We start from the raw sequence: 27,199 nt of genomic DNA, 5'->3' as shown, positions 1-27,199 counted from the left end.
AAATCACCCTCGGACCCACGTGCCTGGATTCCAAAAATTTTCGAAGATAATCATTACCCATAACCTTATGAACTCAAATATATGTTTTATTCCCAATTTCATGCCCACATTCGTGGTCAAAATCCAAGAATACCAATTGCTAGGTTTTTCTACAAAATTCCAATTTTATACTAATATCCATGTTTAAATCCATATATAAACCAAGTATTTAACTTGCAATAGGTGGGAATCACTTACCTTGACATTGATGACGAAGAATGAGCTCCAAACTCGCTCCAAGACTGGCTCTCGTGGAGGAATTGGGGTGAAAATGAGCCAAGCCCTCGTTTTTAAAGAACACACTGCCCAACCCTGATGTTCGCACCTGCAGTGCCTTGGCCACATCTGCGGTCCCGCACCTGTAGAAATCCCATCGCAGGTGCAGCTCCAGCTCGTCCCAACATTCTCGCACTTGCGCTACTCTCTTCGCACCTACGCCTTCGTAGGTGCGCAAATCTTTTCGCTCCTGCGGTTCTCAGCAGCTGCCCCTTCTGCTACTGCGAGCCATTTTCCCGCACCTGCGACCCTCTTCACACAGGTGCGGTTACACCAGATGCTCAGCTGCTTCAGCCCTTCTTCAAATTCCAAATTCGATCCGTTAACCACCTGGGGCCCTCGGGACCTTAACAAATTATACCAACATGTCCCAAAACATATTACGAATCTAGTCGAGCCTTCAAATCACATCAAATAACGTCGAATTCATGAATCACAGCTCAATTCAAGTTAATGAACTTTGAAACTTCAACTTCTACAATTGATGCCGAAACCTATCAAATCACGTCCGATTGACCTCAAATTTTGCACACAAGCCACATTTGACATTACGGACCTACTCTAATTTTCGGAATTGGATTCCGACCCCGATATCAAAAGATCCACTTCCGGTCAAACTTCTCAAAATTCTTCAAATTCCTAACTTTCACCAAACGACTCCAAAATGACCTACGGACCTCCAAATCCACTTCCGGACGCGCTCCCAATACCGGAATCACCATACAGAGCTATTCTCAGGCTTGGAATTCCAAACGGGCATCGATAATATTGAAATGCACTTCAACCTAAATTTATGAAATTCTTCTAAAATGCTAACTTCCACAATAGGTGCCGAAACGCTCCCGAGTCATCCAAAACTCGATCCGGACGCCCAAGTTTGAATTCATCATACGAACCTGTTGGAACCTTCAAATCCTGACTCTGAGATCGTTTACTCAAAAATTCAACCTTAGTCACTTCTTCCAACTTAAAGCTTCCGAAATGAGAATTTTCTTTTCAAATCAACTCCGAACTTCCCGAAATTCAATTCCGACCACACGCACAAGTCATAATACCTGAAGTGAAGCTACGCAAGGCCTCAAACTACCGAACGATGCATTGGAGCTCAAAACGACCGGTCGGGTCATTACAATAATATAGTCAACTAGTACATCACAGAAGAAGACAAGAATTTTTATATTAAATGAAACAAAATCATCCAAGACAAGAACATAAATAAAGAAATATCAACAGGGCACTCCCGAGGTACCGCCTCGTAGTCCCAAATCATAAATAAATGTACAATATCTCATTTTCTTATATCACCGTAGGAGCCTGCACATTTTATTTTTTAAAGAAATCATTTTTCACGAAATAGCATCCCGTGTTTTAGCCACCCTTATCATACCGCATGACTTCTAGTAGTTTCCCTACTAGCCACGTGTTTCAAGCCACCCTTATCTCACCGCATGCGTTTCAACACCCTGACATTATATCACCACATGCGTATCAATATCACAATATTTCACAAATCGCACCTCAAGTGCCCGAATATCATATCATAATATAACTTGCACCTCAAGTGCTCACATATCACAACATATCACAAATTGCACATCAAGTGCTAAAATATTACAACGTATCACAAATTGCACATCAAGTGCTCAAATATTACAACTTTCCACAAAAATTAATAATACATTATTTTTTCACAATAAGGAGCCCACGACTCGATCATAATGTATACAACATCTTAATAAAATGTTCGGGGGTGAATAACTCAACCGTATAATATTTCACAATTTGGCACTTTACCTTAATATGATTCACAGCCTTTATAATTCAATTCCAAATTTTCAACAACGTGAACTAAAAAGTAATTCATCAAGGAACAACACCTCTTTTAAATCACAACTTCAAGAAATAATTAGATTTATTCATCTTATTAACTAAATTTTTCCATTTAAATTATTTGTAGGTAAAAATCAATAATGAAAGTGTTTTTCATAAAAATGGCAACTCAAACAAATACAGAGTCTACATAAAAGTTAAGTGGCAATCACACCAAATTATCATATAAAAACAACCTCGGTAAACAAGGAATGAGGCATGACAAATAAGGGATTTAATAAGTTACAATAATTTTACCAATTTAATACTTAAGGGTGTCTACGAATTTCAACTGATATAATATGCACATATAACCAAGTTCATACTCGTCACCTCGCATACATAGTTTCAATTACACAATTTTTACATAAGACTCAATGCCTAAGGGGTAATTCCCCCACTCAAGGTTAGGCAAGATACTTACCTTTTTGAAGTTAGGCCGATATTCCAAAATCGTCTTCTTGCTTGAATTGACCTTCGGATAGCTCAAATCTAACCAAATTAATTTAACTCAGTGAATACTAATTATAGGAATTAATTCCATATGGAAATACTAATTTTCCAATAAAAATCCGAAATTTAACTCAAAAATCGTCCGTGGGGCCCACGTCTCGGAATCCGATAAAACTTACAAAATTCGATAACCCATTCAATTACGAGTCCACCCATACTAATTTTATCAAATTTCGATAATAACTCGACCTCCAAATCTAAACTTTTCGTTCTTAAAAAGGTTTGCAAAAATCTTGATTTCTTCCATTTAAATCCGAAATAAATGATGAATATAACCATGGATTTATGAAATATAATCACTTTTGGATATAGAACACTTACCCAAATCCATATGGTGAAAATCGCCTAAAAGATTGCTTCAATTCGAGCTTCATAGCTCCAAATATGTTAAAATGGAAAAATGGGATGACTTGCTTTATAACTGACAGTTCTGTCCAGGATCGAAGCCCTCGGTCCTCGGCCTTCGATTCTGGGCCTCGATCTTCGGCCTCGATCCCGGGCCTTCGATCTTCGGTCTCGATCCTCGGCCTCGATCTTCGGCCTTCGATCCTCGGCCTCGATCCTAGGCTTCGGTCTTCGGCCTTCGATTTCTGCCCTCGAATTTCCAGCAGAAAATATTGTAGCAGCTGTTTAAGTCCAACTTTTGATCCGTTAACCATCTGAAACTCACCCGAGGCCCTCGGGACCTCAACCAAATACACCAACAAGTCCTAAAATATCATACGAACTTATTTGAAACCTCAAATCACATAAAACAATGCTAAAACCACGAATCATACCTAATTCAACCTTAATGAAATTAAGAAATTTCAACTTCTACATTCGACGCCAAAACCTATCAAATCAAGTCCGATTGACCTCAAATTTTACACACAAGTCATAAATGACATAACGGGTCTATGAAAATTTTCAGAACTGGATTCCGACCCCAATATCAAAAAGTCAACTCCCCGATCAAACTTCCCAACTTAAATTCCTATTTTAGTCATTTCAAGCCTAATTTAACTACGGACACGCTTCTAAGTCCAAAATCACCATACGGAGCTGTTGGAATCATCAAAATTTTATTTCAGGATCGTTTGCTCAAAAGTCAACTCTCCGGTCAACTCTTTCCATTTACTTCAAAAATGAGAATTATTTTTTAAATTAAATTTCGAATCTTCCGAAAACCAAACTCGACCATACACTGTGATGACCCAAAAGGTCATATTTAAATTTAATAATTAAGTATGTGTTCTAAAACCTCAAAAATTACTATTTATCATTCCTCGACTTGTGTGCGTAATCCATATAATTTTTCGAAAAGTTTTTATATGAAAAATTGATTAAAATGTGAAATAAAGCCTTAAAACTCAACTGAGTTGACTTTGGTCAATATTTTGAGCAAACGAATCCGGATCAATGTTTTAATAGTTTTGGTAGGTCCGTATCGTGATTTGAGACTTGGGCGCATGACCGGAATTTAATTTGGAGGTCCCTAAGTCAAGTTATGATCAATTAACGGAAACTAGAAATTTAAAGGCTAAAGATTTCCAAGTTTGACCACGGAGTTGACCTTTTGATATCGGGGCCTGAATCCGATTCTGAAAATTTGAATAGCTCCGTTATGTCATTTATGACTTATGTGCCAAATTTAAAGTCAGTCCGAATTCATTTAACATGTTTCGGCACGACATTTGTAAATTAAAAAGTTTAAAACTCAAAGTTCGAATCGAGGTGTGAATTGTAATTTCGGTATTATTTGATGTGATTTGAGACCCCGAGTAAGTCCGTGTTATATTTTAGGACTTGTTGGTATATTTGGTTGAGGTCCCGGGGGCCTCGAGTGAGTTTTGGAGGGTTAACGGATCGAATTTGGACTTAGAAGGAAATCTGAACGTTCTACCATCTGATGTAATCGCACCTGCAGAATTTCCATCGCAGATGCGGGATTGGGCTGGCCTGGGGTCTTCACAGTTGCGGCCATGTTTGCGCAAAAGCGCGACCGCAGATGCGGTCCTAAGCATCGTTGAAGCGGAGGCTGGGCAAGTGAAGTTCGCAGAAGCGAAACTCCTTCCGCAAAAGCGGATGCGCAGGTGCGAGCCCAGGCACCGCATGTGCGAAAATCCCTGGGCAGTGTATAAATCGAAGAGTCCGAAATTTTTCTCATTTTTAGACATTTCAAGTCTCGGATTTGGGCGATTTCAAAGGGGATTTTCACGACTTTGAATTGGGTAAGTGTTCTATAACTAAAAGTGATTATATTTCATGAACCCATGTCTATATTCATCATTTATTTCGGATTTAGATAGAAGAAATTGGAATTTTTGTAAAACTTTTCAAAAACGAAAAATTTAGATTTGAAGGTCCATTTGACATCGGAATTGGATAATTTTTGTATGGTTGGTGTCACGATCCAATTCCCTTATAGGCCGTGATGGCGCCCAACACCGTTGTTAGGCAAGCCAACACTGATCAACTAGTGACTTCCCGCTTAGATAGATTTGTGAACGATAGCTTTTCCCTTATTTTAAGAAAAAGATTTAGGAGTTTGCAATTTTAACATAAATAAATGGAAGCAATTAGTACCAATCGTAATCATATAAACAAACCAAAACCATAAGTCTACTAGTGTGTGTGCCAAGACCTGGTGTCACAAGTATGTGGGTAATCTAGTAGAATATACAACACAATGCTAGCGTACTGTCTGAAAGGAAATAGACAGAAAATAAAAGAACATAAAAGAGACTCTAGTTGCTGCAGAACGGTTCAAAATGACAGCTCACCTGGAAGTCTCAACCTGGGAAATCAGTCTACGTGCCAGATTGATGGCCATATGCACCTGCCTCAAATCCTGTACAATCAAGTACAGAAGTGTAGCGTGAGTACATAAAAATATGTACCCAGTAAGTATCCAGTCTAACCTCGAAGAAGTAGTGATGAGGGGTCGACTTCGACACTCACTAGTGCCAACAATATAATAATATGTGATTCTGAATAAGCATGATACACAGAACTAACAATATACTCAGAACAAGAAATAACTGTACTGTTCTTCCATCATATCTAAGAAACCAAAATACTTCCTTCATTTTAAACAAATGATCTCTAAAGCAATAAATTTATACCAATTATAAAAATGGCTTCCACTTCTATTATCACACACAAATTCCACCTAGGACGTTCGGCCCGATCCAACATGAAAATGTAAACTGTGCACTGCTGAGGGTCGAACAACACGATCCATAGATGCATCTATTAACTTGCCGAGGCGAATGGCCCGCTCCTATGAGAGTAGTGGAAATAGTCACTCCGCTCGCGAAATATACTTGCGACGCATTTAAATATAAATATAACGTAATTTTTCTCAATACTTTTTAAAAATTTAAATTACTTGAAACCTTTGAAATCTTGAAATCCTCAACTTAGTTCCATTCAATGCAAATAAACAATTATGTTCAGATAACGGTACCCACAAGCATGGTGCAAGACAAGAACTACCCGGACATAACAAGAATAGTAACTACGTACGGACTCTCATCACTTCGTGCGTACGTAGCCTCCACAATAATCATACATTAATAAAGTTCACCTATGGGGAAATTTTCCTCTTACAAGGTTAGAAAAGAGACTTACCTCGCTTTAAGTCCTACTTTCCGGTCCAAGCTTATGCCCAAACCCTCAATTTGGTGCCGAACAATCCAAATAGTGTAGAAACTAATCAATATAGGCTTAAAAGTTTATATCCCTACTATTTAAGAAATCTCCCAACCCTAAATGCAAGATTCCTAAAATTCACCCCCGGGCCTAGGTGCCCGTATTTTGGAAATGTTTGAAGAAAGTTGTTACCCATAACCTTAGGAACATAAACATATGATTTTTATTAAGTTCTATACCCATTTTCGTGGTAAAACTCTATTTTTATAAAAAAAATATAGGTTTTCCAATAACCCCACAATTTTCACTAATTACATATTATAACCTACCCATAAACCATGTATTTAACTCATATTTGATAGGAATTACTTACCTCAACTAGTTGTTGGAAATCCCCTCTCTATAACGAGCTCCAAAATACCCCCAAGAAGAGTAAGAAGTGATAAAAAAATGCTCAAACCCCGATTTAAAACATCACTGCCCTTCAGCGACTTCCGCACCTGCGGTTAAATTGGCGCACATGGGGTTCCACTTCTGCGGACTACTCGCGCAGGTGCGGACCAAATCCAGTCTGCCTCATATCGCTTCTGTGCCCAGGTGATCGCACCTGCAGCCACGCATCAACGACAAACGACGCGCACCTGCAACACTGCCCGCTCCTGGATGCCTGCCTTCGCACTGTGCTTTTGCAGGTGCGGTCCTTCTTCCGCTTCTGCGATGGTTGGGCAGCCTATGCTGGGACGCATCTGCGATCATGGGGCTCACACCTGCGAGCTCGCACCTGCAGCTGACCAAGCACAGGTGCGATTATGACAGCACCTGGAGCTTCAGCTTTGGCTTCCAAATTCCAACCTGGTCCGAGCCTCGTCCGATTGACACTCGGGGCCCCCGGGGCCCCGTCCGAACGTACCAACAAGTTTGAAATCATAAAACAGACTCGCTCGAACTCTCAGAACGCCCGAAGCAACATTAAAACTAAGAATCACACCCTAAAACCAATTGAATCAAACTTAAGAACTTCAAGTTCTTCAATTTACTTCCAATGCGCTGAAATGTACTTATACTACTCGGAATGACACCAAATTTTGTGTGCAAGTCTTAAATGACACTACAGAACTATTTCCGGTCTCGAAATTCCGTTTGGACCTCGATGTTACCAAAACCCGCTCCAAACCAAATTTTAAAGAACTTCTAAAACCTTCAAGAACTATCTTTCACTATTGGGCGCCAAAATGCTCCCGGGTCATCCAAAACCCGATCCGAACATACGTCCAAGTCTGAAATCATCATACGATCCTATTGGAACCGTCAAATCCCGATTCCAATATTTTTTACTCAAAATATTGACCGAAGTCAAACTTGGCCTTTCAAGCCAACCTTAAGGAACCAAGTGTTCCGATTTCAACCCAAACTCTTTCAAATCCTGAACCAACCATCCCCGCAAGTCATAAATCGGTAAAAGCATGTACGGGAAGTATTATTTAGGGGAACGTGGTTCTAGAAAGCAAAACGATCGGTCAGGTCATTATATTTTTCACCTCTTAAACAAACGTTCGTCCTCGAACGAGTTTAGATTCATACCTGAAGTGCTGAATAAGTGTGGATATCTACTCTGCATGTCCACCTCGGACTCCCAGGTTGCCTCCTCGACTGGTTGGCCCCTCCACTGAACCTTTACCGCAGAAATTCTCTTGGACCTCAACTGGCGATCTTGCCTAGCAACAATAGCAACTGGCTCCTCCTCATAGCCCAAGCTCTTATCTAGCTGAATAGTGCTGAAGTCTAATACATGTGACTGGTCGGCAAGGTACATCCGGATCATAGACACGTGAAAAACTGGATGAACCTCGGATAGGCTAGGAGGTAAAGAAAGCTCATGAGCAACCTCCGCAACTCGCCTCAACACCTCAAATGGGCCTATAAACCTTGGGCTCAACTTGCCTTTCTTTCCGAATCTCATAATACCCTTCATCGGCGAGACTTTCAAGAGGACCTTCTCGCCTACCATAAATTATACATCACGCGCCTTCTGATCCGCGTAACTCTTCTGTCTGGACTGTGCTGTGCGAAGTCGCTCCTGAATCAACTTTACCTTTTCCAAGGCATCCTTCACCAGATCAGTACCATATAACCTAGCCTCGCCAGGCTCAAACCACCTGATGGGAGAATGATATCGCCGACCATATAAAGCCTTAAATGGGGCCATCTCGATGTTAGACTTATAACTGTTGTTGTAAGCAAACTCGGCCAATGGCAAGAACTGATCCCACTATCCCCCAAAGTCAATCACACATGCTCTCAGCATGTCCTCCAATATCTGAACTGTCCGCTCTGGCTGCCCATTGGTCTATGGATGAAACGTTGTGCTGATCTCTACACGGGTCCCCAACTCACTCTGTACGGCACTCCAGAAATGTGAAGTGAACTGAGGGCCTCTATCTGATATAATGGAAACAGGTACACCGTGCAACCGAATGGAAGGTACAGTCCTTCTTCCCGCTCCTGCGATGCCTGCCTTCGCACCTGCGCTTTCGCAGGTGCGGTCCTTCTTCCGCTTTTGTGATGGTTGGGCAGCCTATGCTGGGATGCATATGCGATCATGGGGATCGCACCTGCAGTAGACCAAGCGCAGATGCGATTATGACAGCAGCTGGAGCTTCAGCTTTGGCTTCCAAATTCCAACCTGGTACGAGCCTCGTCCGATTGACACTCGGGGCCTCCGGGCCCCCGTCTGAACTTACCAACAAGTTTGAAATCAGAAAATGGACTCGTTCGAACTCTCGGAACGCCCGAAACAACATTAAAACTAAGAATCACACCATAAAACCAATTGAATCAAACTTAAGAACTTCAAGTTCTTCAATTTACATCCAATGCGCCGAAATGTACTTATACTACTCGGAATGACACCAAATTTTGCGTGCAAGTCTTAAATGACACTACGGAACTATTCCCGATCTCGGAATTCTATTTGAACCTCAATGTTATCAAAACCCGCTCCAAACTAAATTTTAAAGAACTTCTAAAACCTTCAAGAACCATCTTTCACTATTGGGCGCCAAAATGCTCCCGGGTCATCCAAAACCCGATCCGGACATACACCCAAGTCCGAAATTATCATACAAACCTATTGGAATCGTCAAATCCCGATTCTGAGATTTTTTTACTCAAAATATTGACCGAAATTAAACTTGGCCTTTCAAGCCAACCTTAAGGAAACATGTGTACTGATTTCAACCCAAACTCTTCCAAATCCCAAACCAACCATCCCCGTAAGTCATAAATTAGTAAAAGTATGTACGGAAAGTCTTATTTGGGGGAACATAGTTCTAGAAAGCAAAACGACCGGTCGGGTCATTACAGTTGGACTCGTATCGGAATGGGTGTTCGGATTTCGTATATTTTTTCGAGATTCGAGACGTGGGCCCCATTGTTGATTTTTTAGATGAATTTCAGATTTTAATCCAGAAAACTAGTAAATTCATATGGAATTAATTCCTACGATTTGTATTGAATATATTGAATTGTATGACTAGATTTGAGGGTTTTGGACACTAATTCGCGAGGCAAGGCTGTATTGGAAACTTGAAATTTGGTTGCAAAGCGAGGTAGGTATCATGGTTAACCTTGACTTGAGGGAATAGAACCCTTAATTTATTTGTTATGTGAGATGCATGTGTATGACGTATAGGCAAGGTGACGAGTGTCTATACGTCGTCAAATGAATTGTTTGCATAATTACTTTAAAAATCATAAATCGTTTTAAATCATAAATTAATTATTATATTAATTGTTTCACTCATATTACTTGTCAAATATTAATTCTTGAATTCCTGCAATAATTGTCACATGCTTATTTGATCATTATTCGTGTCATTTTAATTATTCATAACATCATTGTCATGGTAAGGAAGTGTATAAAAGCACGAAGGGTGTTGCCGTGCCATTTGTGAGTTTAAAAGCACAAAGGGTCTTGTCGTGCCATTTGTGAGTGTAAAAGCACAAAGGGTGATGCCGTATCATTTTCAGAGAGTGTAAAAGCACGAAGGGTGATGCCGTGCCAAATAAGAGTAAAAGCACGAAGGGTGGTGCCGTGCCACCTTCATATTATCATTTGCTCATTTTATTGTTGATGAATTAATTGGCTGCTAAGTGACACTTCTCCTGCTAAAATTATTATATCTTTCCACTTCGCATGTTCCCTCCCAATTTCTAAATTATTATTTGTTGTATTATTGTTACTTTGTATTGGTATATAATTGTACAGGTGGTTTACATACGTGTCTTGTCATATCATCGTCACTACTTCGTCGAGGTTAGGCTCGATACTTACCGGTACATGAGGTCGGTTGTACTGATACTGCACTCCGCACTTCTTGTGCAGATTTCGGAGTTTGTCCCACGGCGTACTGTGGATTTGCCCGGATACAGCTACCAGTGGAGACTTAAGGTATAACTGCACAACGTTCGCTGTTCTGAAGTCCCCTTCCATATTATCTCAGCTGTGTATTATATTTCAAACAACTTGAATTTTATTCAGACCTTTATTTGTATTATTCTAGAAGCTCGTGCACTTGTGACTCCAGTTCTGGGATGGTTTTTAGATATTGCTATTATTATGAATTATTCACTATATTTCAGACCTTACTTCCGCATTTGTCTCTTTGTTATTAATTAGTTTAAAATTATTTTAAAATGGCTAATATTATTCTAACGTTGGCTAGCTTAGTAAGTGAAATGTTAGGCACCATCACGGTTCCGAAGGTAGAAATTTCGGGTCGTGACATACGCGCAAGTCATAATACATATTATGAAGTTGCTCGGGACCTTAAGTCGCTGAACGTCACATAGATTCTTAAAACGACAAGTCGGGTCTTTACATTTATAGTATAAAAAAGGATCTCTATATACAATATGTAGAATATTCTTTTATGCTTATCCATTAATAACTACAGTAAACTTAAAAAAAGATAAAAAAAAAGAACCCCACGATAAATAAGAATAACTAATTCTTCCTTTAAATTAGAACATCGAATATATTACATAGCATTTATATTTTCAATATGTATTTGTAAACAATTGTCAATTAAATAAGAAAAATACTTTAGATGTTGAATAAGAAGATTGACAAAAGAACCAAGATAGCAACGACTTACCTTAAAATTATAGCTTACTTTTACTAAATTACACACACAAAAAAGAACTTGAAAAATTATCAAAAAAAGGTATTTGGAGAGACAAAAAGAAGTGAGAGAGCATGAGAAAATTTTACAGCTTACTACTTCACAAACTTGACCTACTGCAAAATTTTCGCTAGTTAACATTACAAGCTCTAAAATTTTGATTGATATCCTCTACGTCCCCTTATGCTTCCAGCTACCTAGAAGGAAGAAACAAGAGATAGAAAGGATTAGTAAATTCTTAAATTGCATGTATGTGCGTTCATTTGCCTTTATATTGGGAGAAGTGTTTCTTATTCTTATATAGTTTCAAAACAGAGTAAAAGTACTATATAAAGAGAATCCTATAGGATGGAAAATTATAGTAATAGTTAATAGACGATAGTGCAAATTCAAGTAATAAGAGAATAATTTGTATAAGGCAAAATTTTGTTTGATTTTGAATTCTAAATTTTAGGATTTATTAGGTACACAATTCAAATAAGGAAAGGTCTAATAACCAAACTTTTAGTTAATTTTAAAGTCCTAATTATTAGAAAAATAATTAAATGACTATTTTATCTAATGTGAACTCTTTTTTAAAGGGTAAAAATGACGAAAGATATTTCGCTAAGGGTCTTCGTGCTTTATATATATATATATATATATATATATATATATATATATATATATATATATATATATATATATATATATATATATATATATATATATATATACACACACACACATTATTGTCCTTCTCTCGTCATAAGGTCCAAGTTGATCGATTTTAATTTTCCCCTTTCCTCCTGTTTATTCATAGGTCTTTTGGATTGAGATTTGGATTAGTCGGGTTAATTCATATGCATAAGGATTCCAGCTTTATTTAATCATACTTTAATTTTAAGATTTATATAAAATTAAGTTTTAATGGTTTTAAAGTCCTAAATATAAGGACTTCTAACTTAATTCAAATACGAAAAGATTAAATAAATAAAATTTAACTAATTTCAAGCTCCTAAATATTAGATAGGAGAATAATCAAATGACTATTTTGTCTAGTGTGAACTTTATTGTAAAATGGTAAAAATGGCGAATAACATTTCGATAGGGGCTTCGTGCTTTTAATATAATACTAATTTTAGTATACGTGTGTTGCACGTGCGTATATTGTCTATCAATTAAAAAATATATACGTTGACATTAAAATAAAATGTAATATTTATTTAAATGATGAAAATAATTTTTCTCACATTAACATGGTAATTGTATTCAATATCTTTTGAATATGCATGAATGATGCATTTAGATAACTTAGTTGTGCATTATTTTATAATTATACATATCTTATAATATGATATACAAATATATTAAATTGTGTCTCACTGACATCTCTTTATGAATACATTTTATCTTCTACTATTTCATTCTTATTTCTTAAAGTTTACATTTTAACAATTTATTCCTAATACAATAATTGATTTTATTTTATATTCTGATCTCTTTTAATTCAAATACTTAATTGTCTTTTTAATAACTAAAAGAAATAATTTATTTTTTGAGGATTCAGATTATTAATATTAGCTCATATCATATATTAAATATTTAATTATAACTATATTTTTATTCACAAAAAATCTTTTGTCAAATGATATTAAAAATCAACCTTTTGTACTTTATATTTGTCGTAGTATTGGTAAATAACTTTTATCCATCACTTTTCTTTCTCTCTTGCTCTTGCTATTATTAAATATTTTCGTAATTATTTTTTCTAATTATATTTAAAAATCTGTATTAATATTTATATCTACTCAAATTATTGATCAAAGAATAAAATTATAGTTCGTGGATCAATTTCACATGTCTACTCATAATATTTATATGTTACTTTCTGATTTGGGATAAAGGACAATGCTTCCTCTTTCTTTAGTCTTTTCTTTATTCTATTTTGTTATATCATAATTGTTTACCTAAAATTTAATATAATTGTACAATCTCTTTTGCACTAAAAATATTTAATTGTAGAAATTCATACGCATAAAGATTTGGTGTTACATAATCATACTTTAGTCGTAAAATTTATAAAAGATAAAATTTTAATGATTTTAAAGTCCTAATTATAAGGACTTCTTAGTTATTCAAATAAGGAAATATTAATAAGTAATAAATCTGATTTAATTTAAAACTCCTAAATATTAGCTAGAAGAATAACTAAATGACTATTTTGTCTAGAGTTAACTCTATTTTAAAAGGGTAAAAAAGGCGAACGATATTTCGTTAAGGGCCTTCGTGCTTTTAATATAGTAGATATATATATATCTTAATTTTACACAAATTACAGCATCTTTTATTAATTTTCTTTTTCACGAGGACGTCAAATCTTTTAAATATTAGCTGCACAACATCATTGATTGACATACTATTCTATATAATACCGTAAAATTCTATCCCTAAAAACATCTAACTTTCTCTGCGGCACGAAATACTACTGCATTGTAACACGTTTTCTTTACTTTTTTAAGAATCGTCGCAATCTACTATATTTTCACGTGAGATTTAAGATATTAAAAAGTTGTATAAAGAAAAATATCAGTTCCGCACGTGTTACATGAATTATGGATTTAAAGCCACTTGTAGAAGGAAAAAGAAAAGGTAAGAGGTTTTGATACAAAACTTGATTCATGACTCTTGGACTCTATTGTTATGTCGACCCTATAACCATCGAAAAGCATCACCTCACCATTATTACTAGTTTTAAGTTACCAGTGATATGATACTTGTATATCTAAAGGTTGAAATTATTTCTGTTTCTTTTTGCTAATAATTTATGTTGTTGTAGACATTTCGTTTATTCCAAACTTCATTCATTATTCTTAGTACCCAAGGCAGGATTAGCTGGGCGATTTTTTCCAAATTCATTGCCATTAATTATTGCATTTTTCTCCGATATTGGCTTTATTGCACAATTATTGTTTTTGTTTTTCTTTGATTGCTTCAAATAACATATATGAAGGTTTGATTTCCTTGTCTGGTAAAGTGTTGCCCCAAACTAAAGATGGACAAGTATTAGTAGAAGTCTTTTTAAGTTCTGAGTGGCAGAAAATGACATGCATTTTAGACATTAATATTTTCTGAAAAAGAAAATTTTAAAAGTGCATAATGCAAACTAACAAACAAAGATAATTCGATAAAATATTATACAATTTTTCTACCGAAGTGATTGTTATTTTCCACATTAGAATGTGGCATGCTTCTAAGCACCGGATATAGTTAGTGTCTAATAAGTCTTAAGTAGGGGTGTACATGGACCAGATTGGTTCCGATTTTATCAAAATCAAACCAAACCAACTATATCGGTTTGGATTGGTTTGATTTTATCGGATTTTTCGAATTTTTTTATTACATGAATATTGTATCAATATAATTACTTTGTTAAAGTTATAGATAAAATTTTGATAAGTGAATATATGTTTACTAAAATTGAAAAAATTGACAAACATATGATCTATTAAAATATTCTTATGGGAGAATTATTTTAGTAACACATGATAGTTATTTTTCTAGTCATCTAATAATAATTTTTTTATTGATGTATGCTTTAAAAGTTTACCAATTTAATAATTAAATATAAAAATTAATATGTCACCTAAATAATGATATATTCTATTTAATTTTAAATTATCAAAATACCACTTCAAATTCGAAAAAGATATAAGAAATCTTTACATATGAATATGGAAGAACAAAGAGATGATTGACGCATTTCAATAACACTTGATAAGAAAGTGATACAACACATTATTTAAAATAAGTAAAAATGAATGCACTTCATAGTTCTATTAAATATTACATCCTATGAGAGGATCCCAAATATTTCTAGATATTTAAAAAAAAAAAAACTCTATATAAATCTTGAAAGAATATATAAAACTTATATATTTATATGTCGGTTTGGTTTAAGGTTTTTTACTCAATACCAAATTAAATCGGAGTTTTTAATCGATTTGATTTGATTTTTCAATTTGGTGTAATTTTTCGATTCGGTTTGAACACCCCTAATCTTAAGAATTCAACCGCGCGTGATATATAAGTTTGGTAAAGAGAAAAAAGATGGAGGAAATGGGATAATTAAGATAGGAAATTTGTAGAACCACGCCTCTTTGAGAAAATGTACTTTTGATATTTATTTGTCAGCGGCTTTGCCATCTATCTCAGTTGCTTTTGACATGGATCAAAAGTCTTAAAAATTTCAACTAATAAGTACATAAATTGCCCGCCAATTTAAGTAAGCTTACAAGGAAAAATAAATGAATGGTTGCAATCTTTATCAGTCAGTGGCTTTAATTACCCTCTATGTGAATTGCTTTGTATATAACTCAAAGTTTTAAAACTTCAAAATGTTGGGTAATTAAATTTCCGGTCACTTTAAGTAAGATTACTGTAAAAAATGAACTGGTTGGAGTCAAAATCACCAGAATGAATCAGATTGGATTTATAGACTATGACTCACAATCTACCTTTACATGACACTAGAAAGTATTAACAACATGCAACCCATAGGGAAAATTGAGAAACATGTCAAGGCATAAGAGGAAAGCAACAAATTTAATGCGGACTTTATATACAAATATTAAAGGTGCAAACGGAAAATTAAGGAGTTGCGTGAAGAAAACTATCAAATCATGTCCCAATACATTTACCGTTTGATTTCAATTTGAGATATATGTGTGCTATGATAATAAATATGTTGAAATGTTTGACTAGCTCGCCTAAAAAGTTTAAACTAACATTTGTTATATATTTTCAACCTCGAAGAATATCATAATTTAAATACGTAAGACATGTCCTTGGAAGAACCGGTCTTGGTTGAACTGAGATATAAACAGAAAACCATGTATCTAGCCGGTTCTTGAGGTAGCAATATCGTTCACCTAACTATTTCGTTTACTTGCGTCTTGTTTAAAATAAACTTCAACTTGTAGTTTAAAATGGTAAATGGAACAGGTTCATAAACACGGATCTAAAATCTGGACATTTTTCCTCTTTACCACTCAATCAGTCTTGTATTTCGACGTTTTATCTTTAATTAAATTGATTATTAAGAAAAAAAAAATTAGCAAAGCATAAGCCTTATTTTATCGGAGAACATCTCATGTGATCACTAATTACATCAGCATATTCCCTTTAAGAGAAGTAAATTTAGCGTTTTCTAACCACGGTTTACATAAACAACAAGCATAAAAAACTGTAGCGTATACTATTCAAAGATTTTAAGTTTTATATGCTGAAAGATATAAAAATAATTACACAGTTATGTTACTAGTATTACAATTAAATATATATATAATAAATATTACACAGCTAATTAATTCATATTAAAAAAAAGATAATTAACCAGCTATTCCCTACATATTATTACACCCAATATGAACGGAGGAAAATGAAATTCCTTTGTTTTTCGTCTTTTCTTTTTGGTTTTCACACAGCAATAGTAATAAATAAGTACTACTGTAAGTAAGATGAAGCACAACATCTCTACTCGAAACTTTGCTTTCTGCTGGTCAATCGTCGCTATTAATAGTTTGACATCTGATCTCGAAGCATCAATATTGTCATCGAACCTTCTAGAATCGACAAATCTTCAGTCTATTGTTTTTGGAAATATTTTAGTTTCTACCGTTACGTGGCTCGTTCAGAATCCATCTATAGGAGCCGAGCAATTAATTTGGAATATGTTTGATTTGAATATTGTTTGGTTGAGCAATCCTTCCAATTGTACTATTGGGTGCCATTGACGCCGCAACTTTCAACTTGAGAAAATTGGAGTTCTCTCTCTCTCTTGGGACGCACGCATTGGTTTTTGCTTAGATTCGATATTTGTATTAAAATTTATTATTATATAAATACTTTATTATGAATCCAATAATTTAAACAATCTAAGAACTTGATGTCAAATTCAAAACACATAAACTTTGAATTCTATTTTCGCAAGAGCAACCTTCAATCCCAACTCGACACTTGCAGTACTGCACGTATAACATACTCCCTCCGTTCCAATTTATGTGAACCTGTTTGATTGGGCACGGAGTTTAAGAAAAAATGAAGACTTTTACAATTTGTGGTCATAAACAAGTCAAAATGGGGCCCAGAGTATTTGTGTGGTTATAAAAGCTTCTCATTAAGGTGAGCAAAAATATTTCCAAATTTAGAAAGGGGTCATTCTTTTTGGAACGGACCAAAAAAGAAATAAGTTCACATAAACTGGAACGGAGGGAGTACAATAAGTATAGGGATGTTTTCTCTGAGTGGACAGTCTTGCGCGGTGATGATTGGTCTGTGCCGAACCTTTAAGGGGTCGTTTGGTTCATGGGATAAGGTGGGATAAATTGGTATACAATTTGGGATTAAATTTATCCCATGTTTAGTTTGTGGTATTAATTAAACTCGATATAAAATTATACCACAAATTGGGATTAAATTATCCCATCTCCTAGGTGGAATAACTAATATCAGGATTAGTTATCCTGGGATAAAGTTATGAAATGACCAGATTATCCTTCTTCCCTTTCCACTGCAACCTTTGTGAGGCTTTAATAAGATTCTGCATTTTTGAGGATTTCCGGTGCACAGCTAGTGTTGAGGCTTCTCTTTGTCATTCTAATATGCACTGTTATCATCTTGATTGAGAACTGTTATCATCTTGATTCTAGTTTACATGTGTGTAGTGAAAGATTTTTTAAGCCACTAAAATATTCAAGGTTAAAATTGAAAACATAAATTTATCCGGCTTTAAAACAAACACATATTTTGGATTATATATCGTATATCCCATTTTTTATCCAATATACCAAACGAAGTATACAACATTAAATAATCCCGGTATTATTAATCACATGATTATAATTCCAAGATAATCTTGTCCACGAACCAAACGAACCCTAACGACTCTTGTCTTGGTATAGAATTACTGAATGATGTTTGTACAATTGAGGCTGATGTCGCCTACGAAGCCTGCTGATTACCCTGAATTTCGGTCCCTCGACCTATGTTGATTCCACCCCTTAAGGATCCTCTGGTCTGAAATATCAGATGGTTATTACATCACGAAGAATTTTAAAATTCATTATATTGTTTTAATATGAAAACTAAAAACAGAAAAATCATTGACGAGACATATTTTCTGACATTTCTGTTTTATGTCGCAAGCAAGATAAGTCGAGAGTACATCTTATTGACATTTGATAATATGCCGTAAAACAAATGTCGCTAATTATTTTATGACACTAATTTCAATGTCGAAAAATTTTCGACATTTGTTTTAAGTGTAAAATAAATATAGGTTAATCATTTTGTAATATTTATGTGATCTATGGTGACATTTTTAAAATGTGTCGTAGCCTTATTTTCTTGTAGTGTCTGTACGGACCAAATACAAGGCATCAAGGAAAATATGTCACAAATATGTCCGGTCCTGAACTAACCGCGAACTCATCCCTTCTACTGTCAATGAAGCTTCAACAAATTAATTAAACTGATTCCTAGCCAATGGTGGTGCACTTGCTGGTCGCAACAGTGCTTATTTAGTCTTCTAAACGTATTACTGAATAGTGTTAATTATTGGTGTCCAACATATCAAAGGCAAACGTATTAGAGATTTTTGCAAAATAAGAAACAAATTGCTACTTAAACATATCTTTCAAAAGTATATATATATATATATATATATATATATATATATATATATATATATATATATATATATATATATATATATATGGTGATGATACATGAACTCCGTATATTTGTACATGATCAAGGCGGCAGAGAAACTGCATGATCAGTCTCCTACGGATGGATTTGGCTCCTTATTATGGTGATCATGTAGCAACTTATGCGTCATCTTGTTGAAGTGTAAAAGAAATGTATAAACTAATATCGGAAGCGCCTTCCCCCTTTTCAAATAAATGGCTACATGTAATATTGTAAGGCATAAAAAGTTAAGCTAGCCAGTGGTAATTGTTCCGTTTGCCCGCAAAATCGGATAATAATTGAATTTGTAAGTGATTTTAAGGATACGTGATCTAATTTGATACAAAACGATAAATCAGATTGTAATTGAAATAAGCAATGAAAAAGTAAATGCAAACCACACAAGTTGAACAGCCTTAGCCTTGGAAGGTTAGCCACCCTCGAGCCAGAAATACTTTAATCGATATCAGAACAACAAGAGAATAATAATATATTATTTTTGGATGCGTGTTACCATGTCCGCTATGAATAATCAAACCTACTTTATATAGTAGAGGAATCTTACTTTAGGTACAATTCTATAAAAGGTAAAAGATCTCTTGATTCGCTGATTGCCGGTTCCTTATTGATTCATGCCGAGATTCCCGCCGTAATATCCGATCGGTCATGGATATTTCGCACTTCTGTTAGTTATCTCAATAATATTTTTCCGCGCTCGTCCGAAACTAAGGTCGACACCGGACTTAATATTCCTCGAAACATCCTCTTTTCCCTTCAGTTTTCAAAGGAATGGCGAAGACTTCAAAATTCGTTCCTCAAAAAGAGAATCCTTCCACCTCGCGGCCGGCTACCGAAGAGACCGCTTCATATACAACTATCGAGGAACCAGCACCGGAACCCCCTCTAAAAATGTTCATCCCGGGGGGATGCCTGGTCAATGCTGACTTTAAAATCAAAAAGCCCTCCTCCGTACCAGGCTAGTGTGAGGAGCTCTCGAGGTACATCTGTTCAATAACCAAGGACATTCTCTCCGAAGTCAAGAGGGATTGTAACTAGGCTGACAAACATATGGTGGTTCCTGAATCTGACGAGGCCATTACCACCCACATCGAGGGATTTTTAAGTGTTTACACTTACCCTTTCACGTTGGGTCTCTTGGACCCAGTCATCATCGACTTCTGCAAGAGATACGAGGTAACCCTCGGCTAGATTCACCCTTCTTTCTAGAGGATCATAATCCTCCTCCGTTTCTTCGTGAGCAAGATCGAGGGTTGCCCTTTCACGATCGACCACCTTATGCATTTGTACAGTCCCTGATTCTACCGGGGAGGACTGATCAAGCTCGCCCGCCGGGCTAGCAAAGCTGCATTCTCAAGTATCGATGAAGATAGAGATCGAGGATGGCTAGGCTGTTTCGTCCGATAGAGGACCTCGGACTTGATTCCGGCCGAGTACCCGCCGTTCCCTGAGAAGTGGAACATGAAACGTAAGTATATAATTTTGCTTTCAAGGTTTTATTTATTGCCCTTTTCCTTATTTCTTATCGGTGTTCTGTGACGGTGCAACTGTTGCCTGGATCCCGAACGCGGTTCCTCGACTTAAGGAGTGGGTCGAGGGCATAGTATCGCAAAGGCCTTATTCCAAGCGCTCGTGGCGCAAGCTTTCAAAGGGTCGATGGGAGGCCCGTTCGCATGGCGAGATCTCTTTTACGAGTACTTTTTGGTTTTCCTTTTGCACGACTAACTCCTCACTTGTTTTATCTCTTATTGTGAGTTTACCCAAGGATGTCCAAATGAGACCTTCATCCGGTAATGACGATCTCCCCACTGAGTCCCCTCCCCCGAGAAAGGGTGAAGAGAAGAAAAGAAAAAGGGCCCCAAGTTCTCCAAGCTCAAAGAAAAAGAAACCAAAATGGAGGTTGATCTGCAAGCCAAAAGAAACCTCCAGCTACCGAATACTTGATTCAGGCTCCCTCTACCGGCTCAAGGACGAGTCTAAAGAGGACGAAGTCATAGCGGCCCGGGAGCCATCAGTTCTTGAGGAACGAGCATTGACTGAAGGGGAGACGATAGAGGCAAATACCTCCCAAACTCAAGAGGTCGATGCATCAGTGGGGGTCGAGGACCCTCAAGGCGCCGGTTCTGCTCCACCCGGTGTCATCGATATAACGGGATCTCCCTCGTTCACGGACTCAATGTTTGGTGAAGCTCAAGCGGCGAAGGAGCATTCAAATGAGGGGGTCCAAGGAGCGAACGATCTCCTCCAATACCTTTTTGATGGCATGGACTCTATCGCCACGAAGGATGTCACCAGATTGGGTGACATAGAAGTACCAAGAAGAAGTCCACCCTCGGGGACAGGCGAGTCTAGTTCGAGCCCGAGGTTGGTCAACCGATTCCCTGCCCCGAGTGTCGATCCTGGTCGGAAGCGGTCACTCATTATCTCTGTTCCAAAGGATGCCCGGGTCCTTTCCACGCCTGTTGGGGTAGCTAGTTACCTCTGGTGCCTGTGACCGAAAATGACTAGGCAAAGATGAATGAGGTGGAATCTCTATGCTTGTTCAACGAAGCACAACAGACACTGAATCGGGTAAAGTGTTTACCAAACCTTTTCGTTTTCCAGCTTTGGTTACTTAATGATCTTAATATTTTCCCTTTGTATTTGCAGGCTTCAGTTCTTCACCACGATACCTTCCTTCGATATCGAGAAGAGTTGAGTCTCATCGAGGCTGAAGCCAAAGAGCTTATTGAGAAGAGAGATACGTACAAACTACTCAGTGAGCAACACGATGGGGAGGTTAAAAGCCTCCAAACTGAGCTGGAGGTGGCTCGAAAGGAGCATGCCGACTTGGTCGAGCAGGTAAAAGTATTTGAGCTTATTGACGAAGAGTTAGACTTGGTGACTAATGGTCGAAATCTGCAGGTCCAACAAAAAATCGATCAAATCGATCAACTGCGAGTTGAGATGGATGCTGTGAAGGCCGAGACCGAAGAATGGAAGGGCATGATGGATCATTTGGCCTCAGAAAAAGAGATTGCTCAGGCGCAACTGACTTCGACTGAGGTCCTGCTTCGAGCAGCAAAGGAAAAGGCCAAGGCGCAAGCCAGGAAGGTCTAAGAGCTCTAATTTTGGCTAAATTTGGCTGCCTCCGAGCGGAAAACTATGCTCAAGGAACTTGAAACGGCCAAGTAAGTGGCGGCGGTGGTCAAAGCCGATGTCGACGAGATAGTGGCCCTATATAAGGCCGATGTCGAGGCGGCCCGAAACCGCTTGAAAGATATAGTTGAATACGAGAAGCCACAGTCACAAAGAGAGGTCCTCGAGGAGATCCATGCTCGGGGTTTCGATCTATTAGCTGAGATCGAGATTGCTAAGGAGCTCGAGGCCGAGGCCGAGGCCGAGGCCAAGAAATTGGCCTGCCCAGAAGAAGAAGACTCTGATGGTTCCGATAGAACCGGGGGTGAAGAAGACTAGGCTGTTTAGATGCCTTTGTAAAATATTTTTGCTTCTTTGCTTTTTTGTACTCGTGTACTTTTGTATTTTTGTTAGAGCCATTTGGCCTTTGTAAAGATTGTGTATAATATATGAGGCTTGTTTTCCCCTTCTGCTATTTATATATTCTATTTTCCTTTGCTTTATTTTTTATGTTTGCAAAGGTCGAAGTGCCTTAGCTTAAATTAGTTAGGTCATGTTCGGAGGTTCGAACATGCCTTGCCTTCGATATTATTTTGTTTAAGGCATTGTGGGGGTTCGACATGATCGAAAACTTTTTTCCCCAAAGTACTTATGATTTTTTAGATTGTAGTTTACCGAGGGTATCCTTTAGAGCCGGTTATGAAATTTTTCCAAGGCCTTGTTTTTGTTATGGGTCTCGGACATCTCTGAGCCGTTTTAGTATGGTCGTAGCCTTTTTAGTTCGGGTGTTGCCCAATGGCCTTGTTACCTTGAGTTATCTGGGCTTGCCTAAGATAACAGTCCCTTAATAGGGGCGGCCGTAGCCTTTAAGGTCCGGGAGTTGCCTAATAGGTCTTGTGCCCCTAGGTTCTGATAATCCGAGCCGTCCGAGTTTGTTTTTGGACGGCAGTCTCCGATTGGGAGTGATCGTTTGAACCCAGATAAAGGCGGCCCTTGGGCTCGATACCTTTAGGGGATCGAATATAAGAAATTCCTTAAAATAAAAAAAAGAAGAGAAATTCTTAAAGGATAAGATATTTATCTGCAAGGTAGAAACTTTTATTCTTATGCGTGATAGTTACACATGTGTACAAGTTTTGTGCCAGGGCTCGAGTAGTCTATTCTTTATTCACATCCTTATAGTCTACACACATTATTAATTTATTCCCTTTTTTAGGGACTACCACTATGTTTGCTAACCAATCCGGGTATCTAACCTCCCGAACGGAACCTATTTTAAGGAGTTTAGATACCTCGTCCTTGATGAAAGCATGTTTGATTTCAGACTGGGGTCTCTTTTTCTGCTTCACCGGATGGGATTTTAGGTCCAGACTTAGCTTATGAGTGGTTATCTCCGGCGGGATCCCTGTCATGTCAAGGTGGGACAAAGCGAAACAATATATGTTAGCTATAAGAAACTGAATGAGTATTTTCCTGAGCTCGGGATTAAACCTCGTGCCCAGGTATACCTTTCGATCGGGTAGGTGCTCGACCAATATGACCTGTTCCAGCTCCTCTACCGTCGATTTAGTGGCATCGGAATCATCGAGGGCTATAAAAGACTTGGGTACCCGTAATCATAATCATCGTCTTCATCAGTCCCCTATTTCTTCGATTGGGTCGGAGCTGGTGTCAATAATTGCTATTTAGTTTCTGGCTTTGTGATCAAACTCGGCCCCTTTGTCGTTGCAAGTGGGGATATCGGAATCGCCTCTTCGACCGCTCTTCTTTGTGGTTGGCTGTTCTGCGTAGATTATTTTAATTTTGCCTGGTGTTGGGAATTTTAACACTTGGTGCAGAGTTGAGGGTACTGCCCTCATGTTGTGGATCCATGGCCTTCCGAACAAAGCGTTGTACCTCATGTCTCCTTCGATTACATAAAACTTAGCTTCCTGGATGGTACCGGTGGTGTTCACCGGTAATGTTATCTCACCCTTCGTGATTTCGCATGCCATGTTGAATCCATTTAGAACTCGGACTGCAGACACGATTTGATCTTGCAGACTAAGCTACTCCACGACCCTCGATCGGATGATGTTGGCTGAGCTACCTAGATCAATTAACACGCGTTTAACTCAAAATTTATTTACGAGTACAGATATTACCAGTGCATCATTATGGGGCTGCACGATCCCTTCCGCGTCCTCATCGTTGAAGGACAAGGTTCCTTTTGGTATGTAATCTCAAGTTCGTTTCTCCCTCGTGATGGATACTTTGGTGCGTTTCAACATCGGCCCCTGAGGGGCATCAAACCCACCAATGATCATGTTAATGACGTGTTGAGGTTCTTCTTATTCAGTTTGTTTGTTAGAATCCCTATTCCTGAAATGATTCTTGGCTCGGTCGCTCAGGAATTATCGAAGATGCCCGCTGTTGAATAATTAGGCTACTTCCTATCTCAATTATCGGAAATTCTCCGTTCAGTGGCCGTGAGTGCCATGATATTTACATATCTGGTTAGGATCCCTTTGGGTTGGATCGCATTGTAGAGGTTGAGGCCATTTGGTATCTTTAATGCGTCCGATAGCTGATACAATGGCGGCAGCATCGACATTAAAATTGTTTTTCGATAACCTTGGTACTTCTTTGGGCCCACCTATCGAAGCTATTTTTAATCATGAGTCCCCGATTGCTCTGACCTCGGTCACTTCATCTTTTGTTTATCATAGAGTTATGCCCGGACCCACTACTTCTTCGGTCTCCATTATACGACTAGTACCGATCCATGTTTGATCTCGATTCATAATTGACGTCTCTCTTGATTCTGTCGATGTTTCTGACAGGATAGACAGACCCCGAAAGGGGCCCGAGTTGATTATCTTCCACTCTACTCTTCGACTGATACCAGTTATGTACGTCGGCCCAAGTAACGGCCGGATATTCTATCAAGTTTTGTTTCAACTGCTGCGAAGCCATCGAGCTTCGAACATTGAGCCCTTGAGTGAATGCTTGAACAGACCAATTATCGGTGACAGGTGGCAGGTCCATTCGTTCCATTTGAATTCGGGACACGAACTCTCTAAGCATCTCGTTATCCGTCTGTTTTACTTTGAAAAGGTCTGATTTCCTGGTTTAGACCTTGATAGCCCCGACGTGTGCTTTCAGGAAAGAATCCGCAAGCATAGCAAATGAATCAATAGAATTAGGAGGTAAGTTGTGATACCATATCTAAGTCATTCCCTTTGATGGCACATGTGCAAGAGGTCACATGCTCATTTGGGTCGATCTTTCTGTTATACTTAGTAATCTCAGGCATGCGGAATTTCTTAGGGATCGGCTTCGGAGCCGCGCTCAGAGGAAAAGGTTTTTGCACAAACTTCTTGGAATCCAGGCCTTTCAATATCGGTAGTGCTTCTGGGATCTGATCTACCCTGGAATTGTAGGTTTCCACCTTTTTGTCATTAGCTTCATTTTTCTTCTCCCCTGATTCTATCCGTTTTGTTAGCTCTTAAAGCATCTTTATGATCTCGGGGTTAGCCCCCAATTCATATTCATTCGACCTTTCTGCAAATGATTCATCCCTGCGGGTGACTTCCCGTGGTGAATCAGGTTCAACTCTGCTCGGTGCACGACTTTGGTTCTGTAACTGACCTATCACCGCCTGTTGAGCCTGCAGCATTTCAAAGATCACCCGTAAACTGATTCCTTCCCCTCCAATGTTTTGTGCATTTTGAGTTTCCAATTGGGCTCCACCACTGACAGTATTCTCGGGGTCAGTTGGCAAGTTTGCGTTGATAGCCATATGTGAATTAGCGTCAATTAGGTTTGCGACCGGAATTTTGATGGGATCAGCGGGCGGTACCTCGTTACCGAGTGCTATGTTGTTATTTTTACCGTGGTAATCAGATTCATTGTCAACATGTAGGGGTGCTGATTTAGAGTTTAATATTTTGTGTTTTAACGTGAAATCATAGACACTTCAAAGACCAATAGTAAAGTAGTGTGTGTTATGGAGATTTGTATCAAATAACCACTATTATCCTTAGTCCCTCGGTGGGCGCCAAACTATTTACCCGTAAAATCGGATAACAATTGAATTTGTAAGTGGTTTTAAGGATACGTGATCTAACTTGATACAAAACGGTAAATCAGATTGTAATTGAAATAAGAAGTGAAAAAGTAAATGCAAACCACACAAGTTGAACAACCTTAGGCTTGGAAGGTTAGCCACCCTCGAGCCAGAAGTGCACACAAGTTGAACAACCTTAGCCTTGGAAGGTTAGCCACCCTCAAGCCAGAAGTGTTTTAATATATATTAGAATAACAAGAGAATAATAAGAACTTAAAAAGAATAATAATATATTTCTTTTGGATGCGTGTTACCATGTACGCTATGAATAATCAAACCCCCCTTATATAGTAGAGGAATCGTACTTTAGGTACAATTCTATAAAAGGTAAAAGATCTCTTGATTCGCTGATTGCCGGTTCCTTATTGATTCATGCCGAGATTCCCGCAGTAATATCCGACCGGTCACGGATATTTCGGACTTCTGTTAGTTATCTCAACAATATTTCTCCGAGCTTGTCCGAAGCTAAGGTCGACACCAGACTTAATGTTCCTCGAAGATAGGTTTTCCGACCTCGGGTTCTAGCTCGGTGGGACTCGAGGTCGATCTTCAGTCCTTGGTTTCCACGTTCCAAGCCTAATCTACCAAGTTGTAGTTGAGCTCAACTTCTACCGTATACAGATAGTCCCCTCATTGTTTGCAGAGTAGACGACGAGAAAAGACATGAATTTCCGATCCTGACTTTGATATTTTGTGACAGAAATGACAAAAC

This window comes from Nicotiana tomentosiformis, chromosome 2, assembly GCF_000390325.3.
Source record: "Nicotiana tomentosiformis chromosome 2, ASM39032v3, whole genome shotgun sequence".
NCBI lineage: Eukaryota > Viridiplantae > Streptophyta > Magnoliopsida > Solanales > Solanaceae > Nicotiana > Nicotiana tomentosiformis.
This window is presented reverse-complemented; position numbering follows the sequence as displayed.